This window comes from Pleurodeles waltl, chromosome 9, assembly GCF_031143425.1.
Source record: "Pleurodeles waltl isolate 20211129_DDA chromosome 9, aPleWal1.hap1.20221129, whole genome shotgun sequence".
NCBI classification, from domain to species: domain Eukaryota; kingdom Metazoa; phylum Chordata; class Amphibia; order Caudata; family Salamandridae; genus Pleurodeles; species Pleurodeles waltl.
Window position 1 is genome coordinate 477,650,398 of NC_090448.1, and position 21,658 is coordinate 477,672,055.

At 45.1% G+C, this 21,658-nt stretch overlaps 1 protein-coding gene across 1 annotated transcript in view; it reads left to right on the top strand.

The window, feature by feature from the left end:
- The first annotated feature begins 830 nt into the window (after positions 1 to 830).
- LOC138258649 (inverted formin-2-like) overlaps positions 831 to 21,658 on the top strand; it is a 319,153-nt gene continuing 298,325 nt past the window's right edge. The window contains exon 1 of the mRNA XM_069205971.1: positions 831 to 899. The gene's annotated coding sequence lies outside the window, so the exon portion shown is untranslated. The remainder of the gene's footprint in view (positions 900 to 21,658) is intronic.

The window sequence follows — 21,658 nt, forward strand, 5'->3', positions numbered from 1 at the left end:
CAGAAACTCGTCTCCGCAGCGGGAGAGCCAGCGGTGAGTAGAGTGGAGGGCGGAGACCGCGGTCTGTGCGTCTAGTGGGCCGCCATGTACCCCTTGTTTGTTCGCTTTTCTATTCTTGGACTTTGCTTTTACTATTGTTATCAGGTGTGCTGGTCCAAGTAGCTCGGTTAAACTGAACCAAAACTACAATTCCCAGAATGCAATGCTATGTTAAATCAAAAACAAGAACTGAAACACTTGAGTCCCAGTGACATGCAGTCATATGGTTACCCTAGATATGAAGCACATATCCACTATACAATGACATTATTATTAGTACTATAGTGCAATTTGAGATTCTCACATGCCAGACGCTATGGTAATCTACTTTTTATTTTATTATTACTAAATCTATTAAATAATTCCAGAGAAAATGTCTTAGTTTGCCCTGTATGTCACATTATGTATATTTATAATAATGTAAAGTCGTCAGCTGATCCCATGTAATCAAGACCATCGTTATCCAGCACTGCTGTTCTGTCGAGTAGCATTTCGCATTTTGGGATTAGTAAACTAGAGTTCATCATAGGCAAAATGAAAATACAATTCCCAGCATGCAATGGTTGCACAGCCACGACTAACTGAGGCTAACTCTTACCACATGCGACCGACTGCATTGACCAGTGGTAAAAAAAAAAAAAACGCTGTGTTATGTGCCCATCAGATTTGGACATCATCTATGCTTTTAAGAGTTTTCCCTAGCATAAATTCTTTTAACGATCGCATGATGGATCGCGGGATGTGTGTCACTTTTCTCGTACAAAGAGGACTACAAATCCCACCTCACTCCAGATCGTGGTATTTAAGGCGGTGCTGCGCTTCACCTTCGTCATTTGTAAAGTTCACTTGGACAACGATATGTGAGTATGTCTCTACTCGTGTGACTGGATCTGTAGTTACGCCTTAGTAAACACTCTGTTTCAGTTATACTGACCAAAAGCTTCCTTCTTGCATGAAATGTTTATCTCAATTAAAATATGTAACAAACAGAATTTGCTGTTGGTTTCTTAACAGATGACCAAGCAAACCTCTTCCGCGCCAGTTTGTTGAATCGTTCACACTGAAACAAGACCTAATCTCTCTGTTCGTTGTCTAGTTTTATTTCGGATGAGACCTAGTGGATGGCCTCAGCGCTTGTCTCCAGATTTGTTTGATAGGAAATGTATAAGCAACACACATTTTTTTGGTGATATTTTGTGTTACTTGCCTCATTTCCCTGTGCCCGGAAGACTTGTTCATGATTATTAATGGAAAACGGCTTTGTGATGACTGGCGCCTAACAGGACAAGTGGGTTTATACTGATCAGTATGGCATTGCTCTAGTAGTCAGTTCGCGTGCGATGTGTTCTTAGAATCGCCTTTGCTAAGAAACCTTCATCAGTCTTTTTTTTTTTTCTGTGGACAATTTGTCAAACTCGTTAGAAGTACGATTACAAAAATGTCCATATCTCGCAATGATTTATTTTGTAAGATTGCCTTTCTGTGAGAGGAATGTTAAGCATTGCTTAAAAAAGCACAATGCTTGAGCGCAATCTTATTGAAACGACTAACAGAAATAAACAAATGCATTTTTGTACCTTGAGAGAGAAAAAAAAAAAAAAAAATCAGCAGGAACTATAGAGCTCACGGTTAAACGTCCTAGTCAGCTCATTCAGTTTTTCTTTTTTGTTGCTTTCTGGAACCTGTAGTCTTGATGGATAAACACTACAAATCCCCGAATGCAAAGAAGAAACCTTAGCTGTGTGAACTCACGTATGAAACAGGGAATCCTGAGACAGTAGAACACAATTTGCAACACGTTTTGATTCTTAAATTAAAGGTTTGCAAAATGATGGCATTTCCTAGCCCCACCGGGTTTTCAGTGCTGGTTTTATCTTTTGCAAATCCTTATTTTCGGATCTATTGGTAGTCAGTGTAACTCAGTCCTTGGCTATAGCTCCCAGGAAACATGATGCTGTTAAATGGAATCCTAGCTTTGGAGATGTGTGGCTTCAGTGTTAATCTTCCTGTGGCTGTAGACAGTCTCTTCTATCTACGATTACAATGGTGTAGAATGGAGTAGTATTTTGCCTTAGTAGGACTGGACAGGGGGCAGATCTGGTGAAGGCCTTGGCTGAGATGGGTGTATGTTCTTGTTCGAGATTGGGTTTTTATCTTGCTGCCTTCTTGACAAACTACTTCTCAGTTTTGACTCTTTATCTAATATTCTAGAGAGAACATGCAGTAACCAGCCTGTTACTGCAGAGTGCTGTTGCTTTTGGGTAATGGAACAATCTGGTGTGCGTTGGTCAACCTGTACCAGGCTAAAAGAACTCCTAAAATCACCTCCGTACTGGTCAACGAGATGCAATGCATCTAGAAATGCCAGTTACCCAACAGTTTAGTTCACCCTTGCCTTTGTTGCACCAAATAACACGCTTAGTGGTTTCAGCCAACCCTCTTCATCTGTTGGTCTGCTATTGTGTGATCCATATTTTTCTTTGACCTACTACAGCATTTGGGTAATGAGTTAGCCCTCTACAGCCACTACCTAAATTCACTGTAAATTACACATTTTTCAATTTCACGAAGAGAACATCCACACAGTATATATACATATTTTTTGCAATTTACGATGTCTCCGCAGCTTGCCAACAACAACACTAGCCTTAGTTTTGCTAATGCGTGTTTGAAAAGCTTTGACGGAGGTATGCAAAAAATCATATAGTTAAAGAGCAGCTTCCACCCTGGCCTACAGTTAGACGGAACCGAGCACCTGCGGGCTTGACAGGAGGTAGGGGGACAGAGGGGCTATTGAAAGAGCCCAGCAGTCCATGGATAGGTACGATGTCAACCTCACTCCATATTGCAGGACCAATGGGCCTCTTCACGCTGGACCCAGTAAAAATGTAGTACCAGAAAGTGAGACGCTATTACACCGGTTGCTTTAAACCCAAGGGTCACAGAAGAAAAAGAATGTGGAAAGGAAACCGTACCACCCTTTTGAGAGACCTTACCTATTGTTTTAGTTTCATACCATCTGATTGTTTACAAACCTGTATTCACAAGGTAAAATCCCATTTGTAAAGACTGGAATGATGGTGTACATTGTTACCATAGCTACTGGTGCGGTGAGTTGTTGCAGAAACTTCCTGCAGCTAGTGAAGCGTGGCTTTTCTGTATGTTTTGTCAATTGATAGTTCCCATGTTAATAATCATTGTGTACGATGGCGTGAGTGAGTTTTGCAAATCAATTATTGCAAAAACGTTTATGACCTTTAGCATTTGAAATACGTTTCTCAACCCATACTTTATTTTTGGTATGATATTTAACCTCACTTTTTGAAATAAGTCCGGTATAAAGAACACTATTTTTGTCTTTGTTCAAGTTCAGCTTTTTATGTCTGCTGATAGATATATTTACACTAAAAACACAAAGGTTACAGGGACATTATAATTAGGTTCAGATTTACTCACACAAAACCATAGAAATTCAACAGTTATACTTATCTCAAGAAATTATAACTTGTGCCCTAAAGTAACTATACTCGCACCCCGCATTGCAGTTTTCTCATCAATGATATTGCTGCAAATATTGCAGTTACAAATGATGTAATGGAAGATGTCATTAATGATGTAATATGTGGGGTAAGTAGCAGTGAATGGAGAGAGCATGAGTTCTAGTCTGAAGGAGAGGCAGTGGCAGTACAATATACATGCCAACAGACCTGATTCAGGCAGGAGGCTCCTGATGGTTTTTAAGACCAAAAGGGCTTTATTTTATCTGTCTCCTGCCTAAGATCTCCCCTTTTTCAGTGTAAGCCAATGGGGAAAATCAATTCCCCAGGTTTTTTCCCAAATCTCCCTCTTGCCAAGTTCAAAATGTTGGTAAGTATGTTTCATTGGATCATGGAAGGCATTCTGTTAACAGAGGGCAGGAAGGAGATGGGAAGGTGCACCAAACTGACCTTATAGGGCAGGTGTCGGAGATTGCAGCAGCACAATACACCACACAGGGGAAGCAGGATGACAGTGCAGCACAATGAATCATTTAAAGTAATAGGGAGGACACGGGGCATGCACATGGACAACAGAGAGCAGAGAGTAACGTAGGAAGCGGACCACATTGCACAGACAAGAGGGACTGTTGCATCATAAAGCACCAGACAATGCAGGAAGGAGGGGATAGGGGCCTCCACATGAAAAATTAAGGGCAGGAGCAGCAAGTTGACCATGGATGTCAGGTGGGATGGGCACTGGAAGCACGATACGCTGTGGCGGTCATCAGTGGGACTATAATGGCAAACACATAGACAACGGTAAGGTGGGAGGGGGTCGGGGGCAGCAAGCTGACCAGACTGGGCTGGTGTGAAGAGGCTGTGGCAGCACAGAAGATCATGCATGACATGCAGGAGGGTAAATGGCAGCACAAAGGACCATAGAGGACAGAAGGAGTTGCAGGGACTGGACACAGACGAGAGAGCAGGGGAAGGGGCTTCACAATAGAGCACGCAGGGCAAGTAGGAAAAGCAGTTGCAGCACAGCATGCAGGGCAGACGGGAGTCGCAGCAAAATGGACCCTGGAGGACAGGACAGAGGGGACCTGGGCATAGAACTTGGCAGGCAGGGCAGAGGTGATAGGACAGGCAGCAGCCATCTGACCATGCGAGGCGGGAGGGGCACTGGCAGTTAACAGAACACTTAGAGTAGCTAGACTGGGCTATGGCAGGTCTATAGAACATGGTGGGCAGAAAGGAGGGAGCAGGGCCATTCACACAAACATCGTAGAGCAGGGGGGAGTAGGGTAGGGGCAGCAAGGTAAATGGAGGGCAGTGGCAGCACATTGGACCATGGAGGACAGGAGAGGGGGATGGTTCATCGACTTGGACAACAGAGGATAGGGAGGAGATGGATGGGGCAGCAAGCTAACTGTTTAGTGCAGGTGGAAAGGGCAGTGGTAGACCTGCCACACAGGGCTGTAATGAGGAAGCAGGGGCATGGACTTGGACAATGGTTGGCAAGTAGAAGGGTGGAGTAGGAGCAGCAAACTTAGGTGGGGCAGCACAAGGCAGGCCGTGTCCAATTCCCTCTCCTCCCCCCCCAAAGAATCATGCACTGTGATGGGCATCTTAATGTTTATAAAAACCTAGAAATTAACTGGACAAAAAACAAAGGTTACGGGGAGGGTGTAGTTGGGGGTAAATGGAACGAAAAATACTCTTAGGAATTTACTAAAAAAGCAAAGGTTACAGGGACGTTTCTTTTAGGTTCAGATTTTACAGGCACAAAACCATAGAAATTCAGCTTTTAGTTATTTCAAGTACCTATAGCCCATGCCCTAAGTTAACTATAACTCACACCCTTACCATGCACATTTTTCTCATCAATAATTTTCCTGCAAATATTAGTGGTATCATCAATGATGTCATAGAAGAATGTCATGAGTGATGTAATATCTGGGTAATTAACTCGGGCCATTGCCATGCACTCCTAATTACCTTAGGGCATGAGTTCTAACTATAAAAGTTGAACTTCTATGGTTTTGCGCATGCAAAATCGAACCGAACTAGCATGTCCCTGTAACCTTCTTCTTTTTTTTTTGTGTGTGTGTGTGTGTGTGTGTGTGTGTGTGTGTGTGTGTGTGTGTGTGTGTGTGTGTGTGTGTGTGTGTGTGTGTGTGTGTGTGTATATATATATATATATATATATATATATATATATATATATATCCCAAACACATTGTGTTAACTCGTGTAAATATCTGCATTGTAAAACAAAAAGCTAAACTTCCTTTAATTTTTTTATATATTGTGCTCTTCTTTAATTTTATTCCTGCATGTACTGCTTCAATCATTGGTAGAACCACAGTTTAGTTTGTCTCCTAAACGAAGCATATCCACCTTTAAAAATAATTATGAAGAGGCCCCCAAGTCTTCTATAGTTCAGATATTCATTGGCCTTGAGGAAAATGGGGGCTCTCTAAAAGGTTTGGGCTTCTGCAGAGGTTTGGAGGAATATAGGTGTTTCTGGGGAATGCAAACCAAGTAGTAAAGCAAGAAGTACTACTTATATTTCCTTGCTTGTTTTTGGAAGGGGGTGGAATCAGTCTACATTAGGGTCGCTCTTAATGTGTAATATTGGGTGCTGTATGTGGTACATTAGAGTTAAAATACACAACTAAATGGTGTTCTTGTGCCTTCTATTACTCCACGTACACTTTGATTGTTTAAATGTGACCGGAGCACATCTACCACCACCCTCCGCCCCAGGATCAGAGACGGAAATCGGTCTGACAAACTTTAATGACATTGGGATGCATTGATTTTAAATACGCTCCTGATCTGCAAAAGTTTTTGCACCCAGTTTTTCGTTTCTGGCATCTGGATCAGACTACAATAGTATGTTCTTCACTCTGGAAAATTAGAATGACAAGTGTCAAACAGTTGCCATTTCAGATGCCTCTATGTAAGCCATTGGAATGGTCGTGCACTATGCACTTGGGACCATCTACAAAACAAGTTGGTATCAATGATTTCCATAATTATCCCCGATCAGCAATGCCCACTTGAAGAGTGTGAGGTGTAGCACTTGGCATAAGGCATCTTTAACAATGAGTGTTAACGGGCTGCCCCAAATGTGTGGGAATCTGAGCATCCCATAGTCCAGATGGGCAGGGCTGCCACGCCTGGGCCCCGTTACGGCACACTCCTGCTGCTGAAGAGATATTCCCTGGATGATGTCCTTAAATTGTTCTCAGCACAGTCTGGTGTACGTTCCGGGGAGGTGGCAGCTTCACCCTTATGAGATTTACCATACGCGAGAGCCTCGGCTAGATCATCAAATATGCAGGTTTTCCCTCATATTTCAATGCGGAGTGTGGCAAGGTACAGAATGCCATGCTTGATCCCCTTTTTCTGGAGCAGGATTTTAGCATCCTGGAGTTTGCTGCGGGCCTATTGCACTATCAGCATGAAGTTGAGTTTAGATGGAAATAGTGGCTCCCTGGTATTTTAGAGGGCCACACTCAGGGGTCAGCCTAAGTGCTCTGTCTGTATCGCAAATGTTAAATAGCTAGATGGGCAGAATGCCAGTCGAGCTTTCCCCCATTCTGTCAAGACTACCTGCCAGGGTATCAAAGCGTGCATCGATGGCTCAAAACCTGGACCGCAGCTCAGCCATTATGGCATTTATTCCAGTGTTTGACTCACCTATCGCTCTTTCGGGATCTCAGCCTGACGGCGCCATAGCCTCATCAAACCTCTCCCCTCTTTCAAAGGGGAGTTTGCCCTTGTATTGCCTCTCCCTATGTCGACACAATGATGAGCAGTTCATGGAAAAGGTAATATAGATGCTGCTGAAAGGCGACTGCCCAGGCCACTTGTGGAGGTCGACAGTGTAGTATGGCATGGGGGTGTACAGCAGAGTCGAAGCAAGGAGTACAGGCAGCAGCGGACATGTCTGGCCCAGAACAGAATCAACTTCAGAGCGCAGGGCCCACTGGGTCCGGACTCACGCAACACACGCCCATCCCCAACTAGGCAGAGCAGGGTTGCAGAAATTAGTTGTTTTGCCTTCTGGCGAAGACTACCCTTTCCAGCACAGCTCCACAATGGTGCAACCTTCACTCACCAGCTTCTGCCCATGGCCCAACCCAGCTGCTGAGTCAGTGCAGGCATGGCCTCCCCTCTGAGTCACCCCCAGCACTCTCACCTCGAGCTCTGATCACTGTCTGCTGTCCCCAGGGGAGGCTCTGTGTTTCACTGCCTCCATCGTCTATCAGTCCAGCAGGCCTCTGGTACAGCCTAGACCGGATTTCACCTTCCCCCCCCCGCCCCGCCCCCAAGACTGCTGCAACTTAGGGCCGTGGCACAGTCCAGGCCCCTTGCTTGAGTCATGCACTCCCATCTCCTCACATGGGGAGGGCAGTGAATGGGCAGCAGCTCGCAGGGGTGGGCAAAACATTGTTTCCTTCCCAATATTCAACAGACACAGCAGCTGTGGAGGGTGCGCCCAGCCACTAGAGCATGGCAGGCTGCATCGCCCCTCATCTCAGGAGTGGCCCTGGTCACAACCCCACCCAGCCAATTTTGCAGATTCAAGGAAGCAGTAATGCAGAAGGTGTTACCGCTGAGGTCTGGGTGGATTCTGCTGGATGCCATGCCCTAAGACTGTTGTTGGGCAGTCGCTGCCGGAGCTTCAGGGCCAGGTAGCCATTACAAATGCCGGCTTGGCCATGCCCCCCCACATTATGTGACAGTTAAATCAGGCGTCATTTTTTACAAGTTTCTGAAGAAATATGATACTGGTACAAGGAGAATGTAAACACCCACACGTGGACATTAAAAAAAAGCTTACTTCATTTCAGACCGAACCATCAACTGACCTACAAAGATCAAAGAAAGAATGTCTATTTCTTCTATATCAGAATTATTTGAAAAGAGACGATATGATCAGTTGCCTAGAATTCTAGTCTTATTTACTCAAAATTCTGATCAAAATTGTGCAATGCTATGCAAATCGCGCATGGAATTGTGTAATACGTTAATACAAAGTGTAATGTAAATTTGTGGGATACACATACGTAATAAGCAACTCTGAAGAGTGTGTCTATTACAGGTGCACTGCAATAAAATCCACCTTGCCTTAATTCAAAATGGTTGACCCATTCCCCCCCCTCACTCTTATCCCCATACGTAATGTGAAAAGGAGTCCCCACGTATCCAGTATCTTGCAGATATTCACTGGCCTGGGGCTAAGTGGGGGTCTTTAAAGTGTTGGGGCCTCCTGAAAGATTATTTTAACCACCTCACCCTTCCCACTGCGGGGCCTTCATTACACCCTGCTCACTACCGCACCCTGGTTTCTGTAACCAGGCATCATGCAGATTAATACACTTCAAGTTCAAAATGCGCCAACATCAACGTAGGTCCACACAACTATGCATATTTTAATAATAAAAAAAAATGTTTCTTTGTTTACCTTTATTGGGATTGTTCTGTTAAATGTTATGTTCAAGTTCTTGCACTGTCATCACTATGAGAGGGACTGTTTTAGCGCCATGACCGACTCTTACCTACACTATTCATTAACAAACTGTGTCTATGGCTACGACTATCATAAACTGTAACAAACCTAATGTTATCCCATGCATCCCTTGGAATGTACAGGGATCGAATCATCCTTGTAAAGGGAAACCGGTTCTGGCCTACCTAAATAGACACAGAAAAGATTGCCTTACTCCAAGAGACCCATTACCGACCGAGTGACTCACCTGCCTCCGCCAAGGCCTGGGGACAACACCGTTTAAAAAAAATTATTATTATTTTATCTTTTTTCCTCCCCCTGCTTTTCTATAGCTAGAGCACCTACTACAGGAGGGTCTGCACCCTCATACATAATTCCATCCCCTTTAGTCTCTGAAAGCAGCTTGGACAGGGAAGGCTGTTACGTCATACTGTTCGGCCATTTCCTAGAGCACTGTGCTTCTTGTTGACATCTACACTCCAAACACACTCTCCCGACTTTGACCATGATGTCTTCTCTCTTATGAGCCAGTTCAATGCCTCCTTAATTCTGATTTTGGGGGGAGGACTTCAATATGACAGAGAATCCCTTGCTCGACTCCACTGGTATACACCCCTCCAGTAAGCCCAGGTCGTTAAAAGTCCTCGACGATATTGAGGACACATTTCATCTTCAAGGTGCATGGTCCCACGTGCACCCTTCCACCCCTGCATTCTCCTTTTTACTCTGCCCTGCATGCAGTTTAAACCTGTATTGAGTATTGGCTTCTATCAGTGCACACCCTTGAGTGGCTACACATGGTCACACATTTACCCCCTAAATGCTCTCGGACCATGCCCCTGTACAGGTGTGCCTGGACATCCCACTCCAACACAACCTGGAGAGATGCTGGTGCTTCCCCAGCACAGCTTTGCTGGACACTTTTCTACACTGAGCTCAGGGAGGCCATACTTAAATATTTTCAACTGAATGCTGGCTCAGTGTCCTGTTGCGCTACCTTGTGGGAAGCCTTCAAAGCATACATTTGGGGGGTTTTCATATCTAAACATGCAGGAGTCCTCTGGGACATCTGAAATAGTGTTAGCCAAGTGGAAGATAGGCTTACCGAGCTAATACCGTATCAACTACCCGATCCGCCCTACACAAGCACTTGAAGCTACTGGAGGATTTTTTTTTCCATTACGGAGCACGATATTGCCTATCTGGGAACCTTCCCTAAGAGGCAGTCATCACGGTTTTGTTGAAGGCGAATAAAGATCATAAACTGTGCACATCCTACAGCCCCTGAGCCTACTGGATTTTGACAATAAAATATTAGCAGAGATTATTTCTACACAACTCTTGCTGATAATTGACAGAATCACCTCCCCTGCACAGACTGGATTAGTCCCCCACAAATCCACTGCCTTTAATCTGTGTACAGTGTTTTCAATATTGCACCACATTTCCCCTGTTGTCCTGGTGGTTCCAGCCGTCCTGGATGCAGAGACCTTCGACTCCTTGGAGTGACCCTTCCTCCGTGCAGTGTTGAAGCTGGGCCTCCCAAAGGACTTTACAGTACTCCTCATGCACCTATATTTGCACCCAACAGCCCAACTCTGTGTTTATGGTCCAGTTTTGATCCAATTCCTGATTGCTAGGGAGACCCGTCAAGGAAGTCCCCTATCAACTTTACTTTTCATTATAGCCATGAACCCATTAGTTCGCCACTTGCAGGCTAAATATATGCAGTGGGGGCTTCGATTCAAACAGGGCACACTGTTTCTTTCTAGGTATGTGGATGACCTACTGTTATTCGACTGGTATCCAACCCAAAACCTCCACCCCCTCATTGCAGAAATTACACGCTTTGGTACTCTTTCCGCATTACACATAAATTGGGCAAAATCTGAACTATTTACACTGACCGAGGCTCCCACCGCCACAATATGCAACTAGCCTGCTAAAGTAGTGTAAGGACTCATCCAAATACCTGAGTATTATCATACATAAGAAGAGCCAGGTACTTAATTTGAACTACGGCCCTGCATTCAAGAAACCGACTGTACAGATTGAGCACTGTATTACACTTCCTTTCACTAGCTTAACAAGTGGCCATAGTTAAAATTGTATTTCTCCCCTGGTTTCTATACCTATTCCTCAATATCCCTATACCAGTAACCAATGCATTTTTTATTCAACTCTGAAGCCTACTCACCCAGCTGATCAGGGCCGGCAAGAGACCATGAATCAAATTGGAAATGTTAATCTTGCCCCTGGATAGAGGAGGTCTTGGAGTAACTGATTTTCAAATATACTATCCCATGGCACAGTCCAAATTGGCTAAATACTGGTATCATGCAGATGCCAAGATCCCCCATCTGGTACCCGGGAAGGACCTAGCCACTACTACACCTTTATCATCCCTGCTACCATGTGGGGTCAAACTTGACTGAGTTTATACAAACACTGTCTACTACCTGTTGGGAGTGGAAAAATCTCAACAGTCTTTTGGGGACAGGGCCGCTATACTCACATCTGCTCCCTTTGCTACAAAACCCCTGCCTTCCGCCTACCATGGAATGGGTGATCCACCGCATGCTCCAAAAATACGACATAATTACGTTTGCTGACCTAGTCCCTAATGGCTGTGCCTTGGTTCACCCATCAGACCCCCAGATTCGCTACAGCAACCCACATGGACCTCTTTGTCCTCAGACAGATACATGCTGCGCTTCGTGCATGCACCCCATGCTACCCCCTGGTCCTGGATGAGTTTACACTGCTGACAGCCCTCTTGTCAGATGAACAGGGGGACACACCATATAAAACCTGTATGTCCTATGACGTGCACATGATAAACTAGAACAAGAACATTGGGAATGGGATTTGAGCCACCCACTGACTTACAAAGTATGGGGATACTGTTGTGCGCAAACCAAACTAGTATCATTGAATCATTGCCACTTTAAATTTTTACACAAGGATATGTTACCCAGCTAAACGTACTAGTCTTGATCGCACTAGATCTCCTAGCTGCCCTAAGTGTGGAGGTCCTTCCTCCACTTTTGCTCACATGACTTGGTCTTGCCCACTAGTTCAACAATACTGGAGGGATGTATTCGTCCACCTTTCATTGATGACCGAGACAAACCTCAAAGCCAATCCCCTACTGGAGCTGCTGGGCTGTGTTCCCCCTTCGACATACAGATACATAGCAATTGCATGCTACTGGGCAAACGTGAGGTGGCTCTGCACTGGGACAGTACTAGACCTACTGTAAAGGCAGGCTTGGCTTGTGGGGTTCACAGGCACGCAAGGGAAGGGGTGGGAGGACATTACACGAAACAGAAATAAAATATATATATATTTTTTACTTACCTCTGCTCCGCAGGCCTCTCCACTCTTCTCCTCTGTCGTACGGATGCTGCAGGCACAGGCTCCTAGCCTGCCCTGTGGCCAATCCTGTCGCTGCTCAGGATTAGTTGGGAATGACCAGCCAGGGCGCTCCCAGGCAAACTGGGAGCCTGTGCAGGCTCTCTCAAGCCCGGCAACACATTTGCTGGCCAAACATACATGCGCAGTGAGGGAAGTGCACAGTGCACTCCCCTCACTCCTTGTCAATCCACATGCCCCACCCTTTAACAAGGAAAGAAAAGGATAATCAACTCAATTTATTGTGCTCCTTTCCTACCCCACGTAGCCAGCTTTGTGGCCTGGTGACACAAATGAGTCATTTGCATCGATCTAATGTATGTCTGTCAACTCATTTCTCCTGTTGTATTAACTGCATGTTTCATGAACAGTGCAAATGTTTGTTGTATGTTCTTACTTGGCAAAATGCTTAAATAATGTCTATTTAAAAAAATAGAGAGACTGTCACACAGTGCTCTCTGGCCCTTACGTTTTTATTTGTGAATACGTACATTTATGCAAACTTGGAAAGATGTGAATTGGTTCTACCATCTCTCTAAGGGGAAGAATTACTTTGCCCCTCTGTAAAATACTGCCTCCATTTCCTTCACTCTGTGTGGGCCTTTGTACCTACTTTTTTTTATAATCGAGTTTGTGATAGTATGTCTTCAATAAATGGCTTGCAGCCCGTCTCACTTACCATTTGTGGGTTTGTCTTCTAATTTGTCAGCACAGGCCAGAAGTCACTCCTGTTAGTCTCCGTGGAGCAGGGACCAAGCACAGATTAATTAAACTTAATCAGTGCCCGTCCTCTGCTCTCGACACGATTAAGATACTATTTCTTCCCAATGCGCTCCTGCCCCATGCCTCGTTGGCAGCAATGGTGTACAGATAATACTATGGTGCTAGTTAAGGGAGGGGCTAGCTTGGCGGCTCCACACCTCGTCGTTGGACTCATGGCCATGAGTCCAATTCCAGCAGAAATATGCTCGAATTGAACTTTAAAACTTGTAAAGAGGAAACCTACTATCTCGACACCTCTTCCTTGCATGTAAGTCAACTGTGGATAAAAATGCACAAAGCGCGATCGCTACACTTTTTCTTTCTTGCAGGTGAGGAAAACTGTTTTATTTTGCAGCTTATCCAGGGGTCCGGCTGCTCCTCATATCCGCATAAGAGAAAACAAGCATTGTTAAATGCAATGTTTTCGCCTATGTGCTTAACAATAGGTTTCTTTGTTGTAAGCTGTAGCTTGGTGATCAGATGTGCAATATAAGTTACGGAAACTCAGTGAAAGTGTTTTAACTTGTTCTTTCTTAAATACAAAATAAAATTGCATACACTTGCAGGGAGCTGCATAAAGAGATGCCACATAAAGAGCTCACATGTAGCAGTACCCTTATGCAAAATGGAGTATTTCACAGATGGCGGTACAAAGTACTTCCTGCCTCAGTCTGCATGGGGCTTAGAGGGGCCCTCACAAATGAGGATTCAAAAGGATTAGCAGGGCCATAGGATACTGATAAGAAAGAGCACAAGAAGATCAACAGGCAATAAAATGCTACAGCCAATATAAACAGAGGAAAAGTGGCAAGCACAGGAACAAAATAAAAGCAGGGGCGGGATGTAAGCTTGCACTTGGAAAAAGGTGTGCCGCCAAGTCTGCCATCCGCATTGCGGCCCCTTTATGTATAACCTTGTCTTACATCAGCCCACATGACCCCTTTTTAGCAACATTGTACAGGGGAGCCCGGGTAGGGTTGAAGGATGGCCCAAAGCTCCATTCTCGGCGAAGCCAGGCGTGTCGATCCTGCAGACAGTGAAACAAGAGGCTTGTGGTCGGTGACCACCTGAAACTCATGCCTGTACAAGAACAAATGAAAATGTTGACAGGCCCACTAGGTGGCCAGGGCCTCTTACTAGCTAGGGCATAACAATCTTCAGTTGCTGACAGCTTTCTGCTTGCACATGCCACAGGTGCCCACTCTTGATCTTTCCGCTCCTGGCGCAGGGTAACATCTAGCCCCACAGGGAGGTGTCATTGAGGAAGGGTTGTATTTTCTTGAGGTGGAGATCACAATTGATTGTTGAGGACTCTTTCCCCATGAATTATTTCAGGACTGATTGTATGTTGTGTTAAAATGGGTGCGAACTACCATTTTTAATCTGGATAATATGAATCACTGTCTGAAATAGGACTAACAGTTTCTCTGTCAATGTGTCCAAGGAGGACAGTATTGCATGGGTGTGCTCTAGGAGGTGGGGATTGGGATGCAGTCTCATTGAGGGTTCATTGTACAGTATTAAGCTTGAATTGTCCTAATGGGCAACGGGATTGGCCTGTAGCACTCGAGTATGGAGAAGATGGTGGGGGGGGCTTGAGGAAAGAGGTAGTGGAAAAATTCCTGACTCTGAAGGTACGGATGTACATTTGGGTTCTGGGAGGAAGTAAGATGAGAAGCTGCGGTGTGGAGGTTGTTTTACTGACTCTTACAAGTGTCAGTCATTTTTTGTTTGGTGGTTGTTTCTTAAGATGGTGGAGTTTTTATCTGGAAGGCAAAGAAGATAAGAAGGGCTTATTGCAGTAGTGATTTATAGCCTTATTACTTTCCCTAGATGAGGAGATACCAGTGGCCCATACATCATGTTCGCCACACTATCCTGATGACCCACTTTAAGCATCAAGCTCTGTGGTGAGTGTCAAGATGGTCTTTCTGGTCTTGCTCAGGGTAACATGGAGAATGAATGATTAAAAGGCAGGCAGGCTTGTGAGGACACCATGGCTAAATGCTGATCCATTGACTGCGTCCCAGCTGAGGCAGTGAGCTACTCTGACTGCATTGCTGTGAAATGCTCCCAACACCGGCAAGATGGACTTGATAAACCCCAGGGGAGAGTAGTGAGGCGATGTGAGAAGTAAGAAGCACAAGAAACATCGCACAACTGTTGCAACTGGCATGTAATGTGGTGCAAGGGGTGCTGATAAAAATTATCTCATGGGGTGGAAGAGGCTCTACTGTGTCTTCTCTGCACTGTCAGGTGGCAAGTGGAGATCCTCTAATTTCCAGGTGGTGATACCCACCAATCTTTCTTGGAAGCCTGGTAAGAAATTTAAGTAACCAATCACAAATGCTGGGGTCTCCTTGGTTGGATTTCCACTGAATGGTGAACCATGGGCATAGGAACCAACAGTGTTCCATCTAGGTGGCCATGACGAGATGGCTGCCAAGATGGATTAAGTAGGTTCATTTGTTTTTACTGTTTAATATCTTGAGGAGTTTGTAACTCATCCTATGCACAATTAGGTTTCTTCAATATCCAGACCAGTAAGGAGGGATAGTTGGGATTCTCTACAGCTGGAATGAGACATTATCTACACCACCAAATTGGTTGAAATTTGTTTTTATGCCTTTAGGATTTCTAATGCTTTAATCCCAAAAACAACATTGGCACATTTACTCCATCCATCAGTATTCATAAAATAACACCAGATTCCTGCAGTCCCCTTCTAGTTTGGTGAGCATGCAAAGACTAAAGTCCTGAAGAGTAAAAGAATACAGGTTGAATCTATTGACAAAATCTGTACCCTGTTGATCCCATAGTTCATGTTATTTGCTGCTTCCATGACTTCCCTGCTCACAGCAGTGTGTTTGTAAGCCCTTGAAGCCCCTGGCTCACTGTCAGTTATTCTGTGGGAAATCTAGTCTGGTGCCCCTCCCTGGGATTCTGACATACCTGAACTCCCACTTGGTTTTGGTCTCTTTTCTGATTACCCAAATTGTTTCTCCCTGAGCCCTCTGCCTCGTGTGTGGTCCCTAGGCTCCTTTGTGCACTCGGGTTGATGCATGGACCTGTTCGATAATTTGCTGTGATCAGGGACCTTTTTCTATCATATGATGTGATCATAGACCTCTTTGCTATATTGTTTAATGTGCTGTCCAACACCAGGTAGCGTGATCTAAGGTCCTGCCTCCATTTTCTGTTTATCACTGTCTCTTTTTTTTCATCAATGTTGGTCATGGTACCCCTTTGCTTGCCAGTATAGGTCGCTGGTATCCCTTTTCCCCAAAATCTATATTCATATCAGTTGCCCTACAGCACCTGACCTTTTTTGCATGGTTATTCCCAAACTATTGTCCATCCTCCTATTTCTTCTGACCTGTTTTTGTTGGTTTTAGGACTCTGGGCCTACTGCTAACCAGTGCTAAGGTGCAAGTGTTCCCTGTGTAGATTGTATTGGTGATTGGTTTCTCCATGAATGGCACATTTGATTTACTATACGTATCTAGTACAGTGCACCAGGTGTGCCCAGGACCCGTGAACCAAATGCTAAAAGTGAGCATGGAGCACTGATTGTGCCACTCAGGAGTGTCCCTGCAAACAAATCTCAGACCTGCCATTGCAGTGTCTGTATGGGCAGTTTTAAACTGCCATTCCAACCTGGCAACTGCACCACTTGCCAGGCCCCCTTCCATTTTACTACATGTAGTTCACCCCCAAAGAAGGCCCAAGGCAGGCCCTTAGGCAATATGCAGTGAATTTAAAAGGTAGGACAAGCACTGGTGTGTTTTACATGTCATGATATACTGCTAAATTCCTTTTTTGACTAATGCCAGGGGTATCTCTCCCATAGGGTAACATGGGAATTACCATGACCCATATTTTCAGTGTAGTTTCTGATTGGAAGCAGATGGAGATCTGAGGTTTGGGGTCTCTGAACTCATAATTTAAAAATAAATCTTTTGGTGAAGTTGGTTTTTGAATTGTAAGTTTGAAAATGCCACTTTTCCAGAGTGGGCATTTTCTTGCTTAGCCATTCTGTACCTCTGCCTATCTGCATCTGTTTCAGGATGACAGTTGGGCTGTTTGGGCATTCATTCTAGGCAATCACAAAAAGGGAGCTGAGGTGTGCCCTGCATATCCTGATGACCCATCACCAGGCTGATGGGTCTTCCTGAGCTAGAATGGTGGGAGGAGCTGACACTTGCACCTGAATAGGGCTGTGCCTAACTTCACAAGTCTCCAGCCCCTGGAGTGTCTTGGGCCAGGGCAGGGAAAGGCAGGGTCTTGTGCTCTACAAACATCTTTGATGCTTGCCTACTTTAAAGACAGAAATGGGTATAATTACTGGACTTCTGACACCACATACTTAGAACACTTCTGGACTGAGGATATTCTGCCAGTAAGAGCTGGATGCTGTAGGAGGGACTCCCACCCTACCTGTTGCTTTGTTGTGCTTGGCTGCTGCTTCTGTCCTGGGACTTAAAAGACTGGACTTTGCTTTCTACACCCTGCTTTCCAACGTTCACCAAGGGCTTGAACTGAGCTTGCCTCCAGCATAGAAGTCTCAGGTACATCAAAGACTTCATCTGCCAGTTCCTGGGCTCTTCTGAGAGTCCTGACGTGCCACGTGCTGCCATCTCCAGTCCCTTGGAAGTGTAAGCTGGTGACTTGAAGGAGAAAATCCACGCACTGATGTGCTGTGATTGAAAAATCAATGCAATGCCTGCAGAATTGACGCGGTGCCTGTCTTGAGGTTGAAAAATCAACGCAACACCTGTTTAATTGCGGTTCCATCATTGCATCTGGACTTTCCACACATCATCCCTGGGTGTTGATTTCTCATAGAGCCCTGCACCACAGTAAGGAACCAAGGCTGCGTGTCCAGAAATCGATGCATCACCCTTCCTGGCAAGGAAAGAATGTGCGCATCACCCCACCCTGCCAGTAAGGAACAGATGCATCACCTCACTTATGAGGAAAGAATCCATGCATCACCTCCCATGCGCAGGAAGGAATTTCATCGTTTTGCTTTTTCAGTGCCTCACCTCCCCTGTGGCCCACATAGTCTTTGTTTTTTGTAGGGGTGTGCAGGCAGCTCAGCTCTGCTGGCATAGCCAACTGTTTTTGGAACTCTGTGCCCCCCCCCCCCCTCCTTTGGAGCATGGAGTTAGTGGGAAAACGCTGCCAGCGGAGCAGAGCTTGCCCAGTATGTACTGCAGCTTGCGCTGTGCAGCCCATAACGGGGTTGCACCACACACCAGAGCCTGGGAGCAGAGACCAGAGGGGGAGGCAGCTGCTGTGGACTCGTAGGCATCGACGAGGAGAGGAACCCCCCCGGAACACCCAGGTAAGTCCTCTTCTTTCTTTTGTCTTTGTTTGTGCACACTGGTGTACAAACAAGGACTGAAACAGCAGCTTTTGCTGCCTACCACCCTGGCCTGAATTCAGGTTGGTTCACAAGAAGCCTGGCAGATTTTGCTGTCGTTTCAGGCCTCTTCTGCACCGGCCTGCCACATGTGCACTGCACACATGGCAGGTCTGTGCATAAGAGGCCAGAAATTTCAGCTTTCACTGCCTACAGCAGTCCTGAATGTGCCTGATTTTGGAAGCACTAAGCAGGGTCAGGCCTGGCTATCAAGGCATGACCCTGCTTAGCGCTTCTGAGAACTGGTGCATGCATTCCATGGATCAAAAAACTCCTCCATGGAATTCCAGTTTTTATTCAACTCCACTGAATTTCTGTGGAGTCGGACTCCCTGAACTTCACCTACGCCTAGTGTGTTTGTTTTTTTGTTTTGTTTTTTTTTTTTTTTTTTTTTTTTTTTACTCAGCCCAGGTACTTTGTGCTAAAAAGATACAACCAGTGGTTCCTATTGACTAAGACTTGTTTAAACCTTTAAAAAGTGATAACTTTACCTGTGTGTTGGATTTTTGTCATTTTGGTCTTGTTTTACTCAGATAAATATTGGCTATTTTGCTAAACTGGTGTGGAGTCCTTTTGTAGTTTTGTCGCTGTGTGTGTGTTTGTACAAATACTTGATACATAGCCTCTGAGCTAAGACTGACTGCTCAAGCCAATCTACCAATGTGGTGAACAGGGGTTATCTTAGCTGTGTGACTCCCTTAACCTGACTAGCGTGAAGGTCCCTATAGGACAGGGTGCAAACCACTGCCAGCTAGAGACCCAATTTCTAACAAGCCCATTACTCTCTCAATCAGGGCTTGTCCATAGAGCCCTCCCTTTCTTTGGACCTGTAGTCATTAGGCTTCTACCACATTGTGATCATCTGACATTCCAGAATGTTACTTCCTTTTACACTTTTCCTTTTAGCTCATGGTGGGCTGTGGGCCTCTTCCTTCTCTGCCACCCCCTACACCCCAATCAAATGTTGGATGCTAGAACTTTATTCCATTAGTGTCCTTTCCTGCCATTTCTCTCCCTGCCCACTCTAACACTTTTTCTTCTCAGTAATATTTTCTCTTGGCATAATTAATCCTGAAAAGTTTTTTTTTCTGTCTATCCTAGCCTGACTGGTGATAATTATCTCTGCATCTTTTCATGCTATGCTGAGGAAAATGGTATTTCTATTCCTTGGTCTTAAAACTGTTTTGTAAGAGTTTGTTGTGTGTAATATTTATAAGAAATTCCATTATTGGTTCCCAAGTGGAAGCCCATTCTGGCAAAAGCCACAATCCTTGTCAAGGTAAACCATAGATGGATGCCATCTAACCTGTTAACTCAAGTAGTTTGGCAAAAAAGCAGTTGGCGTAAATTGTAGGCAAAGTATTTATACAGCACGCAAACAGTAATGGACAGCAAAAGAAAAGTCCCAAATTAATTCACTCAATAGAACTTCAGATATAAAATTTTAAGATTTTTAGTATAAAAGCGCAAAGTGCCACTCAGTCATCTGGCCATGCTAGACCGTAGTAAGTCATAAGCTTGGGCTGACTGCAATGGAGTTTGGGTCGAATACAGAGACCAGGTTAGTCCTGCTGAAAATTACCTACTCAGCATCTGGTGCGAAGAGTTTCGTCTTAGTGGAGGAAGCTACGAGGAGCAGGGAGAACTTTGTGGGTAGTCCTCACTGTAGTGCAAAAAGGGGCTGAGGTTCTAGGGGCTGTCATCGCAGTAGCGTGCTGATCTTGCATTGCTGGAGGTCACCGTAATGAGACCAGCAGGTCTCACTAGAGCTTCGTGTTGGTGGGTGGCAGAATCTCTTGGTCATGAGGGTGCCCCATTCATGGTTACGAAGAATCAAAACTTCAATATTTCATCTCCTCTCTTTTTAGGAGGAGCTCAGACTGATGCCAGCCAATAGTCCAGGACTTGGGGCACCTCTTGGAGATCAAGAGCTCACTCCAGCAGGTCTCGGGCAAGTCCAGTTGCAGGGGGACCTCTGGAGCTTATGTCCCTGGAGATGAAATGGGACGTCAGCCAACTGGCACTTGCAGTCACTCAGGTTAACCTGGCATGAAAGTAAGCAGGTCCAGCCTTCCTTCTTTGGCAGCAAGGCTGTCCGCAAGCAGCAGGTTAGTCCTCTGCTAACACAAGGGCAGTCATCTGGTGGCTGGGAAGTCCTTCTTCTGTAATGTAACCAGGTCAAAGAGTGTTCTGAAGAGTGGCTCGGGAGGTCAAAAATTGATAGCTGGTTCCAGCCTGTGTAAGCGGCCTCCCTTTCCTACCCCCTCATCTGGTTTTGGAAAGTTCTTCCTGAGCCAATGTTCCATGAATTCTGGTGTGGCAAAAGGCTTTTGTCTGGTTCCTGTGTGTCTGCTGGAGACAAGCCCTTTGAAGTGCAAGTTTGGCAGGGTACAGCTCAGTCCCCAGCCATCCTGGCAGGATGACAAATCCTGTCCACACCTAGTCCCCCTTTGCGTCCTTATCTGGGAGACCTACACAAACTCCAACAGCAGAGCCATTAGCAATCCTATGACCCAGGACACTGGCAGACAGCACAAATGGTTAGGACAAGAAAATGGCAACTTAAAGTGGCACTTTTAGAATTTACTTGAATCCAACATTACCGTTGAAGACAACTATAAATTACAAATAATTTGCATCTTAACAGTATCTCTATGGTCTCACAAACCAAACTTAGACCTAAGCAAATGTAATAAGGTGACCCAGTGATAGCTGATGGAAAAGATGGGCCTTACAATGGTGAAAAACAACTTTGGGAGTTTTTCCCACAACCAGGACATGTAAAGCTAAACCCACATGTCCCAAAAAGGAGGATTTAGGACTAGCAAAGTGTTAATTTTGCTATCTCGAATTGGCAGTTGAAATCTGCACTACAGACTTCAGTGGCTGGTCTGAGATTTTTTTTTTCATTGTGCTACTTTAGTGGGTGGCACAATGAGTGCTGCAGGCCCACTAGTAGCATTTAATTTAGATACCCTGGGTACATGTAGTACCATTTTCTAGAGACTTAAAAGT